The sequence below is a fragment of the Brassica oleracea genome, chromosome C7 (assembly GCF_000695525.1).
Source record: "Brassica oleracea var. oleracea cultivar TO1000 chromosome C7, BOL, whole genome shotgun sequence".
In the NCBI taxonomy this organism is placed as follows: Eukaryota; Viridiplantae; Streptophyta; class Magnoliopsida; order Brassicales; family Brassicaceae; genus Brassica; species Brassica oleracea.
The window spans coordinates 2,277,897-2,285,024 of NC_027754.1; the positions used below are offsets into that span (position 1 = coordinate 2,277,897).

The 7,128-nt window shown below is 33.3% G+C and overlaps 1 long non-coding RNA gene across 1 annotated transcript; it reads right to left on the reverse strand.

Annotated features, from left to right (window-relative positions):
• Positions 1-683: 683 nt before the first annotated feature.
• Positions 684-1,703, reverse strand: LOC106305494. The gene is made up of 2 exons (XR_001262995.1): positions 1,610-1,703; positions 684-980 (listed from the first exon to the last, which is right to left on the reverse strand). It is a non-coding gene; the product is annotated as an uncharacterized LOC106305494 (long non-coding RNA).
• Positions 1,704-7,128: the final 5,425 nt, after the last annotated feature.

The following is a 7,128-nucleotide window of genomic DNA, read 5'->3' on the forward strand; positions in this document are numbered from 1 at the left end:
GTAAAACCTCTAGTTGTAAATAAAGACCACAATACAAAGGTCTTGAACTTTATACTTTAATATACCTATTTTAATCAACAAAAGTTATAAAAAATAATAGTTTCATGTAAATATGATTATGATCATTGTTCAAAATGGATCCATATGTATTTTATACAATTAATATAAACGTACTTGAATACAACAGCATAAATGTGGTTGAGAAACCCAGTTACAAAAATTGTGGTTGAGATATAATAAAAATATTTCCTCTCTTCTGTATCATTTTAAGAGGTGTTTAAGGTTTTTGCACAGATTTTAAAAAAATATAAACTTTTATGTAATTGGCTTTGGTTACATAAAATAACATTAAATAAAATTAATTCAACCAATAAAAAAAGATGTAGTATTTTATAATTGGTCATAAATTTCAAATGACATTAAATTTTACATAGAACATCACTTATTTCGAAACAAAATCAAAATCCTTAAACACCAGTTAAACTGATACAGAGAGAGTAGATTTTTGTAAGACATGCATATGTGTATACATGGAGGCTCTTCTAATAGTCATAATTTTTCTCATTTAGCGCCCAAAATTTAGAAGTTAAAAATTCTAATTATTTTTTTCCAACTTATTTTCCCATTTATTACATTTGCAAATGATCATATTTTATTCTTATCATAATTTGACAATAACATAATTTGAAAACTTATTTAATTATTGCTATAAATTGCATCATAATTTATTATAAATATATCCGAGTTTCGTTGTCAATAAACTAAACATTAAGATCATTTTGGACATGGAGCATAGCACGCACATATTTTTCCGATGGAGCAACGAGCGTTTATTTCTTGTATTGCTGACCCTTCTACCCTCTTCTTACACGCAGATAGGCAAGCTGACTTGTTTTGGCAACTTCCAGGCATTTGGTTATCTAGATTTATACGACACATATCTTTTTTATTTGTATTCCCTTGCCCCATCGTTCCGGCCACTGTTATATATAAAACATAAATATTAGTGTATGTAATGAAAATTGTTTTTTGGTAGATTTCAAATACTGAAAAAATATTTTAGATAATATTTATTTAGTTTTTAAAATCATTGATTATTTGAGATATACAAAACATGTAACTAATCTGATATAAATATTTATATATATATATAACTATCATGTAAATTTCCTTGTAAAATGATATATCAACTAAATTTCAAGACGACAAAAAAACAACTTTATTTCTTAAACAAAAACTATAGCTTTACATATTTATTTACTCAGGAAACGTGAATTTGAAGTAATGAAGAAAATGTGTTTATTGAATCATTTTAGTTTTTTAATAATATATTTAAACCATATATCTAGCCAAAATAGGCGAAGAAATAACACAAAATACTTTTTCGATATCAGTTTTCTAGACTTATCATAAAAGTACTGTATATAATTTTATTGGTTAAGATATTATACAATTTCATAGTGTAAATGAACTATAACAAAATGTCTGTAACAACTTAGCTTATTAAAAAATAAAGTAATGCATTGTAAAAAAACAAAAAATAAAGAAATTCTAAATTCTTTCTTTTAAGAATAAATGTAATATATATTAAAAAAGTATAGACACAAACCTAGTACAAAAATGACGAGGAGAGTTAAAACATTAAATGAAAATATAAGTGATTTTTCCATCCTTGGTAATATGAATAAATTGATTTTTATCATAAAATTTGTTGTGTGTAAAGAAACAAGAAAGTATATGTATATATAGGAAGTCAAATGTATCCTATGTTACAATATATCTAATTTAAGCTACTTAGCTCCTTTAATTTAGATGAAAGGAGGTGGTTTTGCATAATTCCAGATTCTGTTTTACTTATTTGGTATATTAATGCATTAGACTCGCTCATATTTTATCAAAAATAGATATCTAATTCACAGTCTATATTTTTTAGGTAAAAATTAAGAAATAAAAATTTGATTTATATGAGGAAATTCTGTTGATAAAGAAACAATTGAAATCCTTTTATATATTAAAATAGAGATCATTTAAGTTAATTTTTTCAATGGATCGATCATATTTGAAATTTCAGAGAATTTGAGTAAATTTTATTGGATATAGTATTTATTTTATATTTAGAGCAATTATAAAAGTAATAACTATTACATGTACATATAAATTTTATACCATTTATCTATTTCAAATTTCTAATTCAGTATCACACTGATTGGTGCTCAAAAACATAATATAATTAGTTTTAAAATTTTAAGATTATGTTTTAGAAATAAGATTAATATTTTTTTCTAAAGTTTGGATTAAATGTAGAGATCTGATAGAAATTTATGGTAAATAATATTTGATGGGTGATTTTATATAGCATTTTTATCAGAGAAATATCATATGATAATCCTAAGATTTATTTTATCACAAATATAGAACACAGTGATCAAAATATGTTGGCATTATAGAGGTAAAAATCAAGTTCAGTTTCCATTTCTCTCTGTTTTACTACAATTACACTCTCCTTGATGATTAATGATTCTTATCTGCCTTCTTTATACTCGTAAGAAACATAAATGTTTTCAAATGGCTGGTCTATCTAAAGAAAATGTGAAACCTCAAAATCAGTGTTATGTTTCTAATCATTTACTTGTCCTAGTCACTCTGTTGAATGAATTTCATTTGTTGTATCTTGCAGAGGGCTGGTGTGGTGAGACAGTCAGACATGAGCTTGCAAAGCTCAACAAAGAGATTACTGCTTGATGTGGTTTTTGAGATCATCCTACGTCTCTGATTTATCATTGGTACAAGTTTGAACAATTTTTCAAATGATGGTTCAGAACTTGAAACCTTTTTGCTGGTTTAGACAGTTATTGCCCTCTCTTAATGTTGTATCTGAATTCGAAAACCCGAACTGAGTATCAACTAGTAATAATACTAAAAAGGGGGATATGAGCTTCATTTAGCTTATCCACGTCAGCTACAAAAATCAGACTATCATAAACCATCTTTGTGCCATGTCATCGTCGAAATTGGTCTTTCATTTTGGAGCTTCTTAATGCCTTTGAGTGTCTGAAGCCTAACTTTTGTCTTCTCCGAATATCTCACTTCGTAGTCGCCGATCAAATTCTATGCACTTCGCCGTTTCCGTAACCCACACGTCATCAATCTATTATGCTCTTTAAGTCTTCTTAAATGGATTTGTTCCATCTGCCCCTTTTCTCCTTCAATTTAAAATGCTCCGTCTGATCTTCAATCAAACCTAATCTAAAAACTCCACTGAAGTAGGTCATTGTTTTTTCTCTTTATAAAATATCTCAAAAACACTTTTCATTTCTTTTAACACAAATCCTTACTCTCAGGTCATTGTGAGTGGAAAGCTCCGTGCTCAAGGTTTCAAGTCCATGAAATTCAAGGACGGTTACATTGTTCCCTCCGGTCAACCAACCAAGGACTACATCGACTCTACAGTTAAACATGTTCTGCTTATACAAGTGATAGTTTCTTCTTCCGAGTTCCTCATTTTATTCTAAATGGTTAAATACACTGCAAATTTCTAACCCCACAAATGTGCAGGGTTTGCTCGAAATTAAAGTTAAGGCCATGCTTGACTGGGACCCTAAAGGCAAGTAACACTATTGAGGCAAATAATACTAAAAACCCATTTCCAAATAACACGAGATTGTGTTTTTTGTGCCTTCGAATATCTCAAAAAGTTTTAATAGCATCAACAATGGCAGTGGTCTCAAAAAGAAAAGTTATGTTGAGAAATAGAGATTTTTAATAGCATGACAGGTATATCACAATATTGATAGAGCCACTTATTCTATGACATGCGTAGAAATTTCTCTCAATAGTGTTCTCCATAATTCTATGTTCTCTTTCTTTTTTTTTTAAAAAATTATTATTTTTCTATTATTTCACTTTAAGAGCACTAGTGAGAGCATTTATTAGAGTTTATCATTGCTGATGTTCTAATTAGCATGCTAATATACCCTGAATTTTACCCATTTTTAGCTATTGTATATAGGTGTTTCTAAATATATTATAGTTGTTTTGGAGTCTTTCTAGTATGTTTTCAGGTTTTGGAGTGATTTGGAGGAAAGTGGTGATTTGGTGCATTTTGGAGATAAAATGATAGACCCGAAGTTGATCATCGACCACGGCTATCGATCGATGGGCGAAGGCAACAATCGATCGACACACACTTTGTGGTATCGATCGACGGCGAAACGCAGAAACCAGATTGGGTTCTAGCCGACTTAAAGCCCAAGTCCCACAAGAATTACCAGATTACCCTGATGAGTTTTAAAACCTAATATTCATGTGCTCTACCATTGTTCTAGGCAACACATGCTTTTCATACTTTCAACTTTTCATACAGCAAAATACTTAGATTCTTAGGTTTGGAGAGAAGATCCAAGAACTCATTCAGAGCTTTGTGATTGGAACTCGAGTTTCTTACTCTATTCTATTTATGCAATTTATTTATTTTATTGCCATGAATTGTTTAGCCATGTCTGAGTAGTTCATCTTATTTTATTGTCAGGAACGTGGAAAATAATATAAGATAGCTATGGATCGTCTGTAAAGAGACAGAGACACAGAGACTAATCTTATAGAGAGAGATAAGCTCTTGGAAGTGTTATTGGAACCATTGAACTATATCAATATACTAACCGATTGAACCAAGACTGGTTTAACCGGTATATTAGTTTACGCATGCAAATTGTATCAATATACGATTTAACATATGATGTTGATCTTTCCAAAACATGCAAATCTAATATTCGCATATCTTTCAATATGGAAATCGATCAACATCTCCAATACACCTGTTCTGTTCTAAACAAAACATAAGCATAAACTCATGAATCAAAAAGAAAACACGTTCTCTTCAGTTAATTTAATATGTTCACTTCAAACTCATACGTAGGTTATAAACAGTAACAATTATAATCAAATTATAATATAACATTCAAAGATGCTACAAACAAAACATATATCTCCATATGCGCGTTTAGTTGATGTGAATGTTTTAACTTAACACGTCGGCTATTACTACAACTCAATATGTTTATATCCTTAATCAAATTAGGGTTTCTATTAACTTGCAAACATATCAAGTTCAAGCAAGATCTAATTTCAATATTAAACAACTAGGCTCTGATATCACTGTAGGAATTTAGTGTAAACATACCACTGTAGGAATTCATACCGGTTTTTAACGATTTATAAATTTATTGATGAATTCAATTTACCTTGAATCTCATGTTTCCGTGGTAGAGAATCTTGGTTTATAACCCGCTTTCCCCCTCCACAAATCAACATCCTCCACTTCAATCTGTAGCTTCCTGTTAACAATCTCCAACTCTGCTTCTATGTCATTTAGCAAAGCCCGTCTATGGTTTTTCTTTCTTCTTTGATTACTTAGAACTTCCTCCAAAGTAGCTTCCCGTCGGATGCCCATTTTTATAATCCTCTGTCACCAAGCAAATCAAACATCACCCCAAGATCCGACCACCGGTCGTACCAGAAGGAGGTGTGGCGGCCATTCCCTACTGCTTTCCAGTGGAACCTCTTGGCTATCTCCCTCAACTTTAGCATCTTTCTCCATATCCACAACCCCACTTGCGTTTTCCCACTCATCACCCAGAATTGTTTCTTTTTTATCAGGTTGATCCTGACCCATTTCCCCCACAGAGAGTCTCCAACAAGCATTCTCCAGATAAGTTTTAGTCCATAGACAAGATTCACTTCCCTCAATGCTCTGATCCCAAGACCTCCTTCTTCCTTCGGTTTGCAAATATCCTGCCACGCCACCTTTGCACCCATCGGCTTAAGCTCTGGACCAGACCAAAGAAAAGCTGATGATAGTTGCCCAATTTCCTTCAGACATTGACTCGGAAGCCGGAAGACTGCAGCCCAGAAGTTTACAATACTCATCAACACCGATTTGATCAATTGCAGTCTGCCACCGTAAGAGAGAAAACGACTAGTCCAGGTGCTTATGCGGCCTCTAATCTTCTCAAGTAGAGGCAAGTAGTCTTGTCTACCCATGGCCTGAGTTAACAGGGGCAGACCCAAGTATCTGACAGGAAGAGCACCCTCAGCAAAGGGGAAGTTTGTCAGAATTCTGCTGTTCTCCACTGCTGAAACTCCAGCCATAAATATGGTTGATTTCTCCAAGCTGATCGAGAGGTCAGAACACACTGCAAACTCATCAAACACCGAGAGAACTCCCTGCACTGATTCCTTCTTACCTTCTACAAATACCATCAAGTCATCTGCGAAGCAAAGATGGGTTAGAGCTAAAGCTTGACACCGGGGATGGAGTCTGAATTTCTTCTCTCTCATCTCTTTGTCAATTTGATATGATAGCACATTCATACAAATAACAAAGAGATAGGGAGAGAGGGAGTATCCCTGTCTTAGCCCTCTCGAACTCTGAAAATACCCTTCCAAATCCCCATTAACTTGAACCGAGAATGAGGGAGAGGTGACACAAAGCTTTATCCAATGAATGTATCTCTCTGGAAATCCCATAGCTTCTAAACTGTTCAGAAGGAAAGACCATTGAACAGAGTCAAACGCCTTCGAGATATCTAGTTTCATGGCACAGCGGGGAGAGCTCGAGTCATTGTGATAATCCTTCACAATTTCAGACGCCAGCAGGACATTCTCCCTCAACAACCTTCCTTTCACGAAAGCAGATTGATTTTCAGCTATCACCCCGAAAGAATACTCTTCAACCGGTTTACAAGAATCTTCGAAACAGTTTTATAGAGCACATTGCAGCACGCAATGGGTCTATAATCCCTCATCTCTGTTGCATATGTCTTCTTAGGGATGAGCGCCAAGATTGTTGAGTTAACACTACAAGAAAACATCCCCTTTGCTGAGAAAACATCGGTATTCTGACGGACATTCCGACGGATTATAGACCCTACAAAAAAAGGGGATTATAGACCCTACAAGAAAAGGGGATTATAGACCCTACAAGTAAACACTACAAGAAAACATCGGTATTCTGACGGACATTCCGACGGAAAATGAAATCCTCAGAATTTCCTGAGGAATTTCCGAGGAAATTCTGAGGAAGCCCAAATTTTGGGTTTCCTCGGAATTTCCTCGGAATATACCGACGGA